The sequence below is a fragment of the Engystomops pustulosus genome, chromosome 1 (assembly GCF_040894005.1).
Source record: "Engystomops pustulosus chromosome 1, aEngPut4.maternal, whole genome shotgun sequence".
NCBI classification, from domain to species: Eukaryota; Metazoa; Chordata; class Amphibia; order Anura; family Leptodactylidae; genus Engystomops; species Engystomops pustulosus.
This window is the reverse complement of record NC_092411.1, coordinates 43,462,507-43,479,943: the sequence shown is the minus strand read 5'-3', so window position 1 is coordinate 43,479,943 and position 17,437 is coordinate 43,462,507. Positions and strand designations below refer to the sequence as shown.

The window sequence follows — 17,437 nt, the reverse complement described above, 5'->3', positions numbered from 1 at the left end:
AATGTAGTTAAAGGACATCTACCACCAGGATGAAGGAATGTAAACCAAGCACACTGATATACTGGTGTGTGGCCCCTCCGGCAGGATATGCATTTCTGTAAGCTTCCATTGCCCTTGTTTTTAAGAAAAAAAGGCTTCAAGACATATGCAAATGATCAGAGGGGCTTCAGCCTCCATTGACAACAATGGGACCTGGATAACCTCAGGTTCATTTGCACAATTTTAAAAGCCTTTTTTAGTAAAATCCAGTGCATAAGGAGTTAAAAGTAGAGCTGATCCTCCCAGAGGGGACACACACCGGTATGTCAGTGTGTCAGTGTGGTAGATGTCCTTTAAACAATGTACATTGGGGCATATTTACATCGGTCCTGTCGCGATCCCGATCCGGACTGTCCGACAAGGATGAAGTTCGGCGCGATTCACCAAGATTGTGTGCCCGATATCCTGCATGTGTCACTTCTCCGCTCAGGTCCGCCGTAGTTCACCTTCTTCTTCCCGGTGTATGTGAGTGCATGTCTTGCAACACAATTTGAAATTTTAATCCCCCCCGATTTGTGTCGCATGAAAGTCTGTGCAATTGCGCTAAAATCCAATTGTGTGTGCCAAAAACCCTTGTTAAATGTGGCGCTAATCAGAAATAGTCATGTAACCCGTCGGAAATGCGGTCCGTGGACCCTTAGTAAATGTGCCCCATTATGTTACATGACCGGTGTCATGACAAACATGAACATGACAAAAATAGACATCATGAGAACACTGTGACAAAGTTGACAGAAACCTTTGAAGTCTATTTTCTTCCTAACTGTATCAAACAATAGTCTCTCTAGATATGTAAACATTTCAAAAGTGTGATATTATTATTCATTGTTTGTTTTTTAAATTAAGTCCAGGTAGAAAATATCCTTGTCACTGTCATTTTTCACATTCTTTCATCTTCAATTAAAAAATAGTTGATCTTATTAACTGACAGTGAATGAATTCAATAGACCTGAGAAACATTCGATTGACATTTTATGACTTAGATATTGAAAATTAATTAAAAGTCCGTAGACAATTTCAAATGGTTTGGCACAATCTAATTAACTTGAAATAATAAGTTATGAAATGCTATTTGATGTTTATTAAGACACTTCCTTTTAAGTGCTCATTAAAGTTTCAATGTGGCACTTGTCATTGGGATCACTTATTAATATTTTCTTCAATCAATTTATGCAAATGAGAAGATTATATGTGGGCGTTTTTTTAAATAAATAATTTCTTTGGAACTAATACAATTTAGAGATGTCATAGATAATATTCACCCACAAAGGGCATGTATTATCACTGGAGAGCTGATAAAGCGAATGTAGCTGGTTTTATAATAAAGTTTTCTTATTACATCTTCTATTTTGTGTTGCACTATGTCCTTGTCAGAAGTTATACTGTAGGATGTAGACGTTTATTTTATGCCACTCCAGAGAAAAGTATACTGGGAATAATTAAGTTCAAGGCTCTTCATCTATCCTTGTAGCATGATAAATCCGTACACAGTCTGGCAGCTTTAGGAATGGCTGGAGAAACCTTAATAGAAATAGGATTTTTTTGCTAGTTTTTGGCTGTGTTTATTTTATAAACAATATTAAAGGAATTTATTTACTGCCGCTTCAAATAATTGTCAAATGACTTGTTTATGTATGAAATACGTAAAATGCAATGAAAATGTGACGCTTATGGGAAACTTTTGCTAAAGTTTTTGAACTTTCACAGAGTGAAATTACGTGAGAGTAGTAGCCAATCAAAGCCATTGCTAGTTGTTAGGGGCATCCATTTGACGGTTTGGCTGTACAGCTGCCAATCTAGCTATATATCCGGCTATATCTGTAATTTTTCTCTACAAGTTAATGCTCAGTGGCATATATATCCATTGTTGAGTTGATGCTGGTTCAGCGCATCACCTTAGCTGGCATCAAGAAGCACAGGTTTCAGCTGCAACTAACGCCCACAGTCAGAGTGTGCTTTGATTGCAGGTGTTTAACCTGTTAAATGCCACATTCAACACTACTGGGGCATTTAAATGTCTTCATCGGGATTCTACCACCACCATTGCCCCCCCCCGATGCTGCTTTTAGGCGGAGCCCATCTTTGCTTTGACACTCCTGGGGGATGATCAGGACCCTGGGGATGTCAAGAGTCATTGGGTCAGATCCATTATATTAGTTTTCACTGAAAAGAACTTCTTTGGAGCTTGCACATTTATTTTAGAAGGGTTTATGCCAGTTTTGTGTTGTGGCTGCCCTATTATTATTATTAGTAAAAATATGCACCTTAAGGAGCGTGTTTGCGACACATTTAATACAGAATACAATACTTGACAGAATTGTGTAACACTCTACACATTAAAGGTGCATCAAAAAAAAAAGGTCATACTTTCAGGGCAGTGCAGGGTGCGCCAAATTGAAGACCGTTTACCAGTATTCAATAATCTGGCGTACCTTGTACATTCGTGAGTGCAGTTTGCCTCACTTTTGATAAATCTGGGCCATTGTCTGAAAGATGCAGTCAGACAAAAAATTTAAGTTCACAGAAAAAATTTGGCATCTGCAGCGATTGCAAATGACCAACCCCCTACTGGCCGTGCCCACCCCCTGGCCAGCCGCGTTCCCCCCTTCATGCCCCTCCACGCACCTCTGGTGTGGAGGTGGGTGAAGGGGGAAATAATTGCAAGTGCTAGCAATAAGCTTACATTTGCGGTCATTTCAGGGTTTCTATGGCACTGGTGTGGCACAGAACCAAGAAGTCAACATCTATCACTCAGTCAGCTAGGAACCATCAATATTCAGCAGTAGATTAGGAGAAATGCTCCATCCTTTCTCATTCCCAAAATATGTGCTGCATATTTCTCTCGTATCTATTTTTAACTCACTACTGCACATGATTGCAGAACATTAATGCAGGTCACAATATTTTATCTCCTACAACCTCCCCTCCAGTCGTCACTTGATGTTAGAGAATGGATTTATGTGAGGCAATGGGCTTAATGGTCAGAAAGCAGTGTCAGATTGTCCCACTAGAATACAAGTGGATCTTCGATGTGATAGACTGTAACCCAATACTAGAGCCAAGAGAAAACGATAAGGTGGGTAGGCTACTTGGGTCAATTGACTAGGGATAAAAATAGAGAGGGACCTGGGAATTTTATCAAGTGGGACTCTTATAGAGCACAGTCTTTACATAGACATCACCCCAACAGGCTGATGCTCACCCAGTAATGGACAAGAAAGGAACCCACACCTGGAGGAACCTGGAGAGGATGTAATATAGAAGACTTCAACGTATGGAGGTCCTGTTCAAGAATCAAGAAGTTTTGGGAGCAAATTTTCAAGCTTACAGTGCCTACAAGTAGTATTCAACCCCCTGCAGATTTAGCAGGTTTGATAAGAAGCAAATAATTTAGAGCCTTTAAACAAGAGCAGGATTTATTAACAGATGCATAAATCTTACAAACCAAAAAGTTATGTTGCTCAGTTAAATTTTAATAAATTTTAAACATAAAAGTATGGGTCAATTATTATTCAACCCCTCAAACCACCAGAATTCTGTTTGGTTCCCCTAAAGTATTAAGAAGTAGTTCAGGCACAAAGAACAATGAGCTTCACATGTTTGGATAATTATCTGTTTTTCCAGCCTTTTCTGACTATTTAAGACCCTCCCCAAATTTGTGAACAGCACTCATACATGGTCACCATGGGAAAGACAAAGGAGCATTCCAAGGCCATTAGAGACAAGATCATGGAGAGTCACAAGGCTGGCAAAGGGTACAAAACCCTTTCCAAGGAGTTGGGCCTACCTGTCTCCACTGTTGGGAGCATCATCAGGAAGTGGAAGGCTTGTGGAACTACTGTTAGCCTTCCACGGCCTGGACAGCCTTTGAAAGTTTCCTCCCATGCCGAGGCCAGGCTTGTCCGAAGAGTCAAGGCTAACCCAAGGACAACAAGGAAGGAGCTCCGGGAAGATCTCATGGCAGTGGGGACATTGGTTTCAGTCAATACCATAAGTAACGTACTCCACCGCAATGGTCTCCGTTGCAGACTAGCACATAAGGTACCTTTACTTTCAAAGCGTCATGTCAAGGCTCGTTTACAGTTTGCTCATGATCACTTGGAGGACTCTAAGACAGACTGGTTCAAGGTTCTCTGGTCTGATGAGACCAAGATCGAGATCATTGGTGCCAACCACACACGTGACGTTTGGAGACTGGATGCACTGCATACGACCCCAAGAATACCATCCCTACAGTCAAGCATGGTGGTGGCAGCATCATGCTGTGGGGCTGCTTCTCAGCCAAGGGGCCTGGCCATCTGCTCCGCATCCATGGGAAGATGGATAGCAAGGCCTACTTGGAGATTTTGGCCAAGAACCTCCGCTCCTCCATCAAGGATCTTAAGATGCGTCGTCATTTCATCTTCCAACAAGACAACGACCCAAAGCACACAGCCAAGTAAACCAAGGCCTGGTTCAAGAGGGAAAAAATCAAGGTGTTGCAGTGGTCTAGTCAGTCTCCTGACCTTAAGCCAATTGAAAACTTGTGGAAGGAGCTCAAGATTAAAGTCCACATGAGACACCCAAAGAACCTAGATAACTTGGAGAAGATCTGCATGGAGGAGTGGGCCAAGATAACTCCAGAGACCTGTGCCGGCCTGATCTAGACGATTATTAGCTGTAATTGCAAACAAGGGTTATTCCACAAAATATTAAACCTAGGGGTTGAATAATAATTGACCCACACTTTTATGTTTAAAATTGATTAAAATATAACTAAGTGACATAACTTTTTGGTTTGTAAGATTTATGCATCTGTTAATAAATCCTGCTCTTGTTTGAAGTTTGAAGGCTCTAACTTATTTGCTTCTTATCAAACCTGCTAAATCTGCAGGGGGTTGAATACTACTTGTAGGCACTGTATATTCCAAGTCAGTAATAGGGAAATAGCTGTGTGCCCGGAAATGGCTCTCTTAAATATTGGAATATGGCATATGCCTGCCATAACCAGATGGTCTGTAAGTAAAATAATTGTGGCAGCTAGAGCGGAAATAGCTGGAAATAACTGGAAAAGCTCTATCTGTCCTAATTTTATAGATGTGATTGGGAGAATAAAAGAATATCATATTTATGAAAAGCATCATTGGATAATGGGATGATTAATACCCCAAACTTAAGAGAGAATTGGAGCCTCTACCTGGAGCTGCTTAATTAGATTAGAGATATGGGAACATGTCTCTTAAAATCATTTAAAACCAATTAGGTTAATAACTGTTTTTTCAGCTTGCGCCTTTTTTGTCTTCCTAAAAGCTACTGATTATATTTATATTATAACTTTATGAAGGATTAGGGACATTTTATGTCCAATTTGTATGTTATATGTTATATGGATTGTAATGTCTTGTTTTGTATTGTACATTTTGTATAATATATGTGAATAAAGAAATAAAAATGTAACACAGATTGTGCATCAGTAATCTATAAAATCTCTCATTGTTTGGGTACTGCAGCTCAATCCTAAATGCACATAGTTACTATATGAATGTTGAGCATGCATATAAAACAATATGAGTGGCGAACAGGCTTCTTGGTACAGATATGCACCACTTCATATTTGACCAGTTGATTGGCTTGGGTATATACACTTGTCCCCCACTTATCATGACTGGAGGTGACAGTTAGACATTGGGGCACATTTACTTACACGGTCTGGAGGTGTCCTACGACAATGCACTTTGCTGCGATTCACTTACATCAGTGATGGGCAACCATTTGAGCTTGGTGTGTCAAAATTTGCCAAAAAAAACGAGCATAATTCAGGTGTTGTGTAATTTTGTGATATTTATAGTTTAAATAACAAATATGTATAATTATTTAACTTCTAGGGTACTTTAATCCTAGGTTGTGTAATTGATCCTACCATGTACTGCCATACTACAGTATGGAAGTATATGGGGATTTTCCACATCATCTATTTATTACAATGTGCTGGGCAATCTCTCAGCCTCCTGGCTACTGCACCTGGCCGTGTAGGAGCCGAGGATGAAACTTAACTCTCCGGCAGCCGCGTGTCACTGAAAATGGCTAAGCGTGTCAAAGGTTGGCCATCACTGACTTACATCGTGCGCCCGACTTGCTGAATGCGTCGCTTACTCGATCAGGTCCGCTGGAGTTCACCATCTTCCTCACGGTGTATGTAAGTGCTTGGCTTGCGACACAATTTTGAAGTTGAATCCCGCAGTTTGTCCGAATCTGTCATCCGACAGCCCGCCCCCCTACTTGGGACGCATGAAAGCCGCCGCGATTGCGCCAAAATCCGATCACGTGCAACAAAATACCTCTTTAAATGTGGTGCAAATTCAAAATCGTCGGAATATCCGACGTTTGTGCAGTCTGTGGACCCTTAGTAAATGAGCCCCATTATCTTCTGAATTATGAGGCAGATTCTAGGATCACTCTCTATCCTCATCAATTGAACAGCACAGTGGCTTGGTGCTTAAAGGGAACCTGTCATCAAAAATTGCCCTACTTAACTATTACCACTATGTTGTCAACCAACTGAACAGCTTCTCAATCATGTTTCTTTCATTGCCCAGATTGGTAGCATCATCAAGAAAATCAACTTTGAAGTCAGGTGTTAAATGGTTGTATAAAGTCAGGGAGGTGGAGGGTTGAACACTAAAGTTAAGCTCTCCCTATGTCTAAACACCTCATACTCTGTGATTGACATCATAGGCTAGACTTCAGGAGATCTAGATAATGATGTCCTTGGATGCAGGACCATCAATTACAGTGAAGGAGCGTTCTGAGGCAGGGAGAGCTTGACTTTAGTATTAAAGTCTCTGCCTCCTTGACGTCCTAAAACCAATTTACACCTCACGTCAAAGTTGATGATGCCACCACACCAGGCTATGAAAGAAACTTGATCTAGAAGCTGTTCAGCTGCTTGATAACATACCAGTAGTGGTTTATTTGGCCAATTTCTTTTTTTAAGTCAAATGGTCTTTATTCAAGCATATACATTAATATCCATTTTGAAATATACATCGGTATCTCCATGAATTCCGCAATTACAGAGTGTGACCATACATTTTATAAACAACTCCCCCCCTCATGAAAAACAAACATCTCTAAAGATAAAGGGAAATAGTTTCCCTCTTCCCAGCGGTCTAGCACCGCCTATCCAAAAGCTGTAACCCTCATTTACTGTACCTCATCATCGACATTGAACTATCCCCACTCCTACCTCACCCCTGCCAATCCCCCTAAATTCACTTGCATCCACCTTCTGAGCAATGTCTCTGTCCCTAGTCCTGGGCAATCCAGCCATATGCGCCATTGTTTTTCAAACTTCTCCACAGCATTACGCATTACGTATACCCCAAGTTCCAATCGAAGTGAAGCATCTACCATTTTATTAACTTTTGGAATGCCAGGAGAGACAGCGTCCAGCCAATGTGTAGCTATTGTTTTCCGCAACTGATATAGGATATCGCCAGCTGTTCTGCCCTGGTAACCTCCAATTTCCATACACAGCCAGTTCCCACTGACACACCAAACACTCTTTCAATCAATCCACTAGCCCTGTCCCATAAGACTCTTATCACCGAGCATGTCCAGAACATATGCATAATACTCCTTCATGCAGTGCTGGTCCTTACTATATTTCACATATATGGGGACATTCATACATATATTCATATAGGGTTGTCATATAAACATTTATTATTGACATGGAAGCATTCTCCATGATCAGTTTTCTAGTCACTGTGGCTTATCGGTGTTGGCTAACGCATCACAGTAAGGCCTCTTACACACTGACATATGCTCACCCGGCCATAAGGCCGAGTAAGGTGAGTGACTGTTCTTCCCTAGAGATGGGCAAAATTTAAAAAATAAAATTTTCAGAGTTTGCCGAATTTTCAGACAAAATTCAATTCGACCCGAATGGAATAATTTTGAATCACTGTAAAAAACAGGCATTGATCACTGTAAAAAACTGGTTTGATCTTGGTTACAGAGGCCAACTTCACCAAACAAGTGAAGCGGGAACACAGCCTGACAAGGTAACATCTGTTACATCTGCACTCTTTTAACACAGACATCAGATGATTCCATAGATTATGACAGAACCTGTTCTGTTAAATGCTGATACATGTAGAAACCACCCAAAAGAGTGCAGAGGATGTCGGCAGTAATTTTGCATTGTCATCACCACAGGCGGGTGGCAGCATCAGAATAGCTGCAACACCGCCGAATTGGTGATTTTACCCACAACACTTTGCACTGAGTGACTACTAACACTGCTGCCTCGCTGAGCCCCTGTGCCCCTGTGCCACTGCTTACCCTGTGGCTGTTTGGCTCCCGTCCTCGCATTGGTGCCTCCCTGCTGACTCACGGCCACAACAGCGACTTGCTGCCTGCTGTGCTGCCTGACGCGCAAGCTGACACCCTCGTCTCCCGATGATGAAGCCCTTGCTTCACTCGGGTCCTAAGTGTGATCAGCTATTTCATCATCAATTTCAGTTTCCCTGTCACCCCTATTCTCCTCAACGGTCTCAGTATGCACAGCCCAACTACTTGCAAGTACAACATAACCTCCCTTGCCACTCTCCACATCACTACTTTTCCGCCTACTGCACGGAGCAGTGGATGTCTGCCCCACCTCTTCACTGCCAAGCAGCTGCTGACTGTCCTCTAGGTTTCATCCTTGTTGTGTAGTGGCGCTGCTCCCAGACCACCTTGTAGATCTATGGCTGAGGGAAATGAACAGGACAGAGGCTGGTTGAGGACAGGTGAGGGCCCATGACCTGCTGCTAGCCCATGCCACCTTAGGGTTGTATAGAGAAACAACAGGGAGGACTCATAGGACCAGGTGAACAAGGTTATAGAGACGGACAGAGAGCTGGGGAGGTGGAGAACCCCCACGTGTCCATCTCTATAACTTTGTTCACCAGGTCCTATGGGGATAACTTAGTTGGGTATTGTATTAGTAGGGCAGATTGTGTGCACTAGCATCATTCACTCTTTTGCTTTGCATTTGCCTATTCTGCCATGCATTCTATTTTGCATTTACGGTCATTTGTACTGGTGGGCAGATTGAGCTAGGGAGTGTAGGGTCGTTCTTTGACCCATGGGAGCCAGGCACACCCACATGGTGTACCTTTTTAGTGTTTTTAATTCTATATGTGTCTTGTCTTTGATACTGTATATTGATTGCTATGAAATAAAAATTGTATTGTCACTCTGGTCCAGTACACGCATCCATCCTTTCTTGTGTATTATGTTTATTATCTTGTGTTTATTATCTAAGGGTTGTATCTGACGAACCCACGGACTCTTGGCTGGGGTTGTCAGATGTAATTTGGGAGGAATTGGATGACCTAGTCAACCAATTGAGAACCTTTGGGTTGTTCAGCAACACACTGCTAGATGACACCATCAGTTCGGGCCTCACAGAGTCACCCGACGTCCCCTTACTGTGCTGCGACCTGTGCCTGCTCCACCTGCCATCTCTCTGTCGGATATATACTTTAGGCCGCGCTGCACAGAACTTGCTAAATCAGTCCCTGTCCCCAATGGGGCATACAATATAATCGACCTACCAGTATGTTTTGGAGTGTGGGAGGAAACCGGAGGACCCGGGAGGAAACCCATGCAAACACAGAGAGAACATACAAACTTTTTGCAGATGTTTATCCTGGGACTTGAACTCAGGTCCCCAGCACTGCAAGGCTGTAATGCTAACCACTAAGCCACTTTGCTGCCCAATCGGTTAATCAACTAAGTGGATTTGACACAGATTTCTTAATATCTACTTTAGCAACAAAAAGGAATTGAGATTTGGGGAATACAGAACCCCAAAAACTGACACCCTGAACTTTGCGAAAAAAATCACTCCAGCAACTATGTTGATTTAACACAGATTTCTTGATATCTACTTTAGCAACAAAAAAGAATTGAAATTTGGGAAATATAGATCCCCAAAAACTGACACCTGGACTTTGAGCAAAAATCACTCCATCAGCTACTGAGTACAAGCAGCCAGACGCTAGAGAGAACACATGCAGTGTGAAATGACGGAATTGCAAATGGCCTACATGTCTGCACATCTTCTCTGCCACATGTAACACGTTGTGCTCGCGGCCATTTTGCTAATAAAGAGGGGAAAAAAAACAGTTTCCTCGAATTACCGTAAACTTCGGATTCCCGCGGAACCAAAGTTTTCCTGACATTCGGAACGAATTTCACTTTGTTCAAATCGATTTGCCCATCTCTACTCTTCACTCCTCTGAGCACTAAGTGCTCACCACACCGTGTCCAGGTGCCATAGACACCTATAGGGCCATGATACAACCGCAAATTGTTTGTAACTTATGTAATATCGACTACAGTTTTTTGATGTTACATGGATAATGTATATAAAAATACTAAAATAATTTATAATATAGTCCACCACTATCCTCTCAGTCTCTGTCATGTCCTCCTTCACACAAGGCCTGTAAGCTGAGTCCACCTGGCCACCTCCATCCAATCCAAATCCAGCCCATGTAAAATCTAGCTTGAGGCCTCCATTTTTATCATTGTTATCATTTTGTCCAATATTTTTTTTCTATAGTCATAATGATTATATGTAAGGAATGGCCACCCGATACCATAAGACAGCAGTTGGAATAATAAATTTCATAAAAATAAAGTGCTTCCTTGCAATCCATGAATCTCTGACAATGCAGCGAGACAGAGAAAAATGTGGGAGATATGTGGATCTGCCTACCTCTCGCTATGCCATACCTCTGCTACTGACAGAAAATCAAAAAACCACTTAAAATATTTAATTGCATAGTCTAGTCCTCTGTCAGTAAGATGTTTATCACTGTTGTTCATTTAAGCTCTTTGCTGGGGATTAGATATAACGGAGGTTTATTCTAGCTACAAAATTACTTTAAACATTGCTGTACTAGAGTTGCCAAATATCACGTTAGCGAGGCTTGTTCTAACGAAGGCACTCGCAAAATGAACAGAGTTGAGTGAAATGCTCACGCTCCAAATTTGAATATCCAATCTATCATACAAATGCTTGTTTATCAGCTTCATTATCTGCAATAGAAATGAAAATACAATGTGCTGTGATGTAGCTGGTAACATGATGATATCTGAGAAAATAATAAGGAAAAAATGATGTAAAAGTATATAATAACGTTAAAAGTCTATCCCTGTATTTACATACAAATAAAAAGTATTGCACATGGAGCAATCATTATGACAAGATAGAAGAACATGGCACACGCGAAAATAATTATTTTCTTATTTTATTTAGTGAATATTTTTTAGAATATAGCCTTCACCATGATGCCTAAGTAAATACAAGTATGTATAACAGATCAAAAAATTCTGACGTTTTGTCAGGTTAGATCTAGCTTTCATACATGGCTGGCGTGGCTATACTGCCTCAACAAGCCCCACCAGTCATGAAATGAAAGCCAGATCTAACTTGACAAAGGTCGAGATGACCAAAACGTTGTAATTTTTTGATCTGTATATGTGTGAAGAACACATTGCAGATGTATTTAAACATCTGCAATTTGTTCTTCACACACATATATATTGTTCTTCACATGCTATTTTGGGCGCACCGTTCCGCGCGTATCTCCCGACAAGTAAGCAGATGTGCCGAACATCTGTAATCTATTCTGCACTGTGTTCTGCACTGTGTTTTTCTCTTAAATGATCCTGTGTTCACTGTGTTCACTGTTTTTATTCTATTCTTCACTGTTCTTCACATCTGCTAACTTGTCGGGAGATAATATACACGGGGAACAGTGAAGAATAGATCGCAGATGTTTGCAACTTATCAGAAGACATTATTTTTCAATTAAATAACCCATTTTAATCAGAAACCATGGTCCCTTTGAAAAATGCTCGATTCTCCCATTGACTCGCTCGTGAAAAATGCGCCGAAAACGCAAAAAAAAACGCTAACAACACGCGCGTGAAAAACGCAAAAACGCTAATTACTCCAAGGAAAAATGGAACAAAAACGCAGCCAAAACATTGCCCAACATTGAAAGGGGCCTTAGATATCAGTTTCTGCCTTGTCTCAATATACTACCAGTAAGGGAAATCTACCATCAAGCATGGATAAACCAGGGACACTTACTCATAGATCCATTTACCATGAATGTGGTAATCTTCTATTGTCTGTGGCCTCCTTCCTTCGAAAATCAACTTTTAAAATGATGCTAATGAGCCTGAACAGCTCCTGAATTTGTTAACAAAGCCCCTCCGTGCTGCAGATTCACATGTTATACTCAGCAAAAAGATACAAAAAACGCCGGCTCACCCGTTCTTATGGTGACGGCTGTAGTCCACACTCCAGGTAATGGTGCTCTGGAGACACTTTGAACCACACTGGCAAATGGACATCTGGCAGAAATCTCCTTTATTGTGTAAAATCCATGCAGACAAAAAAAATTGGTACAGCAGATCATCGCGTTTCAACACATGTTACACTACCTCATCGTTCCCCTCTACTCCTGCTTGGCACTGCCCTTCCCCACTGCCTAATGTAATCTGACTGCACAGGAAGTTTCAGAAGTTGATTTTAGAAGGAAGGAGGCCATGGATAACAAATATAAAAAATAATGTGAAGGTGAGACTTTATCCTGTATCATAATTTAGAAAATAATTAGATTTTCATTTCAAGTAAGATAAGAATAAAAAGTTGACCTTGTTCCTGAAATGTAATATAGATTTATAAATTGACCTAACTAGTACGGAGTAATATGAATATGATGTATATATCTGTGTCAGAAAGACAAAATAATCTTGGCTTGCCCAGTTATTTCATCCACCATGGGACAGATATCATTGCTTGCTGGGGACATGCCTGATGGGCAGACAGATTCCTAAACTGGTATCTAGGGCTACAGACAAACAATTTCTAGAACTGCTTTATACTGGCAATCAGGTATATATAACATTTTATTACATTTTTCTGTAAATGTGAACACTAGCCTGAGCTGCAATCCATGATGCTCGTGGGGATCAACAGCTGATGACATTGTTGATTTACATAATAAATAGCCTCAAAAAATGGAGGAATAAGGAAAAGGGAAAAAGGAGGGTAGGGATAACAGGCCGATGTACCTGACTAGTAAAAGTCAGTATGATAAGTGTTTGTGTATATAACAATATGGTAGTAATCACACCAGATAATGCTTCCCATACACACGGACAAAACCAAAAGTACCCCTTTCACAAGAGAAAGGGGAGGGGGATGGAGGCACTATTGAATAAGTAGGACAAAACAACTAGAGTTAAATCTAACACTTTATTAATGAAAAATTAAAACATATTGATAAAAGCATTTGTGGGCACCCTGAGTAAGGTGCTTTGAAAAATATGCAGTACAAAACGGTGACACAGATGAGATGAAGTCGTCACCCTGGACAGAATTGGAGGAAATACAGGTAATCAAAATATGTAAATACAAATGGTAGGGAGAGGTATTAAGCATATACTGTGCAGGGAGTATAGAGAGGCACACAGATGTCTCAATACTAGACCTATGTGGTCACCAGATGGGTTAATAGTAGTACCTTACCAATAATAGTAATGTGAAGACCTCCGCTATCCGAGATGACGGCAGCCCCAACACGCGTTTCGGCTCAAACAGAGCCTTTGTCTGAGGGTGGCGTAATTCCGGTAGAAGATAGAATATAAAGGAACAGGCAACCAATGGAATCAGGGGATCGTGGTCATGTGCCGGGGGGCGGAGCCGAGTGATGATGTAATGCATCACGTGGTGACCAGTCATGTGATCGGAGATCACGTGTACCTGGTATCGCGTTATTTCGCAATAGCGTGGAAATACGAGGTGAAGGCGGCGACCGAGAGCGCATGCGTGTTGTGGCGGGCAACAGGTAAGTATGAAAAGATAGGTTATAGTACGAGTGCAGTATAATGCAAAGAATGGTTACATTGAAATATAAAATTAACCTAATTACATGAAATATCATAGAAAAATACGAATTGCCCTCCAGTGTTTACAAAAATATATATATATATATAACGAACAGTCCACATAATTTAAAATGTAGGAAATACTTATATATAAAAATTGCCATAGCATCACAGATACTTGGTTCCTAGGGACTAAATAAGGGAATATCATGATGATAGTGATACAATTAGTAGCATCAAAAGTGTAAAATAAATAAAACACATTTCATATATTATGTCAATAATAACGTGCGAGGTGGGGGGAGTGAGGAACATGCGTGAGGAAAGGGGACGTGTAGGTGAGGGACAAATATGAGGGAGAGTGGAGGGAAAGCGTGAAATACAAATGTGTGCAGACTATATTGAATACCATCGTTTTTTTACCATTTAACATATAGTGAAAATTTAAAAAGGAACCAGAACGATGTGGGACACTATGATCCTGGATTTTTCTAATTGGGTACGTATGGTTCAAATCGTTGCAGAGTGAGACTCTGGCATGCGAATACTGTGTATCGCTGGTTATATATAAACTGGTTGACGCGAGGCAATGCTGTACAGGATTTGTAATCAAACAGGAAGGAGCACTGCTTATATTGCTGGTTGGAACATTTAGGAGTTGGAATCACCATGCATTCTGCAACTGACGTCAAGCCCATAGATTGTCTTTAAAATAAGAAAATCAAGGAAAATCAAAGAAATTGAAGGGTTAAAAACATGTAAAAAGATTGGTGTACTATGACGCCTTTACGTGAAAAGTGAGACGTGACCATTGAGAACAGAAGGTTGTTGGGGGAAAGGTGGACCTACTGGAGAAACAGGGCAAAACTCAGAGTTTCAGGCCCTTAGGTTGAATGGTATTAAGGGTTCAAATCCATCTTGTTTCGCACTGTGATAGTTTCTTTTGGATTGGACCTCCTCTGATCCCTAAATCAATTTTATCAATGCCACTTACCTTTAGTAAGGTAGGGTCGAGGTTATGTTTTTCTTTAAAGTGTTGAGCCACTGGTTTTCCTTCTGTGTCCGATTCGTTGTTCAATGTAGACTTGATGTCCCGCATATGTTCTCTAATGCGCACTTTCATCGGGCGAGTGGTTAAACCTATGTAAATTAAATTGCATGGGCAAGTTGCATAGTAAACACTGCCTTAGTATTACAAGAGATGTTGTGTGTGATGTTGTACGTCTTAGTGTCTGAGGAGTCCGAAAATGTATTAGCTTCTTCTACATTGGGGCATGCAATACACCTCCCACATGGTTTGCATCCCCAAAGCGGGCGACCAGTATCAAATATGGTGTTTGATTTGCCCTTATGGCTGTCACCGAGGGGTATGGAGTGATATACTTTTCGATGATCGGATCACATTGTAGAATTGACCAATATCTCTCCAAAGCCTGACGCATCAGGTGCCAATGGGAATGGTAGTTCGCAATAAATCTCACCTGATCCGGTATTGCTGGTTTTTCCTTGATGGTGTTCTTTTTGCACGCCAGTATGCCAGTTTTAGAGATCTATTACTGTAGCCATGTTGTCGGAACCTTGTTTTCAGGTCGACGGCCTGGATCTCAAAGTCTTCATCCGTAGAGCATATCCGCTTAATCTGGAGAAATTGTCCGGTGGGTATGGCTCTGATAGTCTGGATAGGGTGAGAAGAAGTACCATGTAATAAGGAATTGACGGAGGTTTCTTTCCTGTATACATTCGTTTGTAAGAATCCATCTGTGTCCTTACTGATAGTTACATCAAGGAAGGCCACAGAGGACTTGTCTGTGTGGTACGTCAACCTGATGTTGTAGGGGTTGTTATTCAGGGCTGAAAAGAAATTTTGTAACTCTGCCAAGTCAGGACCCGGTCCGTAGCGACATCTCGACCACCGTCCAGGAGGTCCCTCTCCCACAGCCCCAGGAACAAGTTAGCATACGAGGGCGCACAGGATGCCCCCATAGCTGTGCCCTGGAGCTGCAGGTAGGACCCCCCAAACACAAAAAAGTTATGGGAGAGAATGAATTCCAGTAGCTGAAAAATAAATGAAGAAAATTCATGTGTCAAATTTTCCATGGATAGAAAATATCGTACAGCATTCAAACCGTCATGATGTTTGATACACATATAGAGTGACTCAACATCGCAGATGACAAGGTATGTGTCATTGTTGACATGGAGTCCATCTATTTTGCGCAGTAGGTCCATTGTATCCCTTGTATAAGACGGTAAAGTTTCTACAATTCTCTTCAGATGGTAGTCAACAATTTTGCTTACGTTTTCGGTGAGGCTTCCCCTCCCGGATATAATGGGCCGGCCCGGTGGTACTTTTGGATGCTTATGCACCTTGGGTAACAGATATAGAGTGGAAATCGTTGGATCCATCTTTTTCAGACATTCAGCGAGGTCTGCACCTCGACAGCCTGTAAGAGTATGGTATTCAATTCATTTGTAAATTGTGTCAGTGGATTAAAAGTGAGGCATTTATATCATTGGTTGTTGCCGAGTTGACGGTGTGCCTCTGCCTCCTACATCTGCCTCAATAGATTTATGCCCTACAATAACATTTATGCCCAGACAATAAAGACTGAGCAACAGCTGTGAACACAGATAATTTCAGTTCAACATACTCAGTTCATGTGTCAGCCAGATTTACTGTCCCGAATCTAAAATATGTATATATCAATATATCAGCTCACAACTGGGTGTGAACTGGGTGTGACTCTAAAGTCATGACCACGAGTGAGTTTGGTGCGACAAACTCACTCCATGGGCTTGCAGGATTTACTGGACCGAACCCAGAATCTCTGGTTTATACATATACGTTCAGTTGAGCGTTCCTAGGTAATTCAGTGCATTCAGTACCACAGGAGTTTGTTGCACCAAACTCACTCGCGAGCAAAAGGCTTAAGGCCTTCGGCATGTTTAGTCTGTGGAATTGGACCCACTTGGTCAAAGCACATGGACCAAGCACAGTGCAGTGGATGGAAATTCTGGCATCAAAGTAGTTATTGTGCCGTTAATGCAGTTTGGTCAGAAGGCAGGGATCCCTTCCAAAATTTCTCTGTTTGATGCAAGGACCTCTGTGCATTGCATTGTGCTCGGTCCATGGGATCTGAGCAGCACACACGTCCGATTTCACAGACAGAATACGTTATGTGTAGGTGCCTTAAGGGTGTATTCATGTGGTTCATAGTATCATAGTATATAAGGCTGGAAAAAGACGCAAGTCCATCAAGTCCAACCTTTAAGAATTAAATAAATGTTTTATCCCCATAACCCGTGATATTTTTTCTCTGCAGTAAGGCATCCAGGCCTCTCTTGAACATGTACATAGAGTCCGCCATAACAACCTCCTGCGGCAGAGAGTTCCATAGTCTCACTGCTCTTACAGTAAAGAACCTTTGTCTATGGGTATGGTAGAATCGCCTCTCCT

The 17,437-nt window shown here is 41.4% G+C and overlaps 2 long non-coding RNA genes across 9 annotated transcripts in view; both read right to left on the bottom strand.

Annotated features, from left to right (window-relative positions):
• Nucleotides 1-13,744, bottom strand: part of LOC140120065 (uncharacterized) — a 118,329-nt gene extending 104,585 nt beyond the window's left edge. For all 8 annotated transcript variants that reach the window (XR_011853495.1, XR_011853501.1, XR_011853507.1 and 5 more), the window contains exon 1: nt 13,622-13,744. This is a non-coding gene — a long non-coding RNA (uncharacterized lncRNA). The remainder of the gene's footprint in view (nt 1-13,621) is intronic.
• LOC140120111 (uncharacterized) lies at nt 10,922-12,401 on the bottom strand. Its single transcript, XR_011853537.1, has 2 exons — nt 12,342-12,401; nt 10,922-11,171 (listed from the first exon to the last, which is right to left on the bottom strand). It is a non-coding gene; the product is annotated as an uncharacterized lncRNA (long non-coding RNA).
• Nucleotides 13,745-17,437: the final 3,693 nt, after the last annotated feature.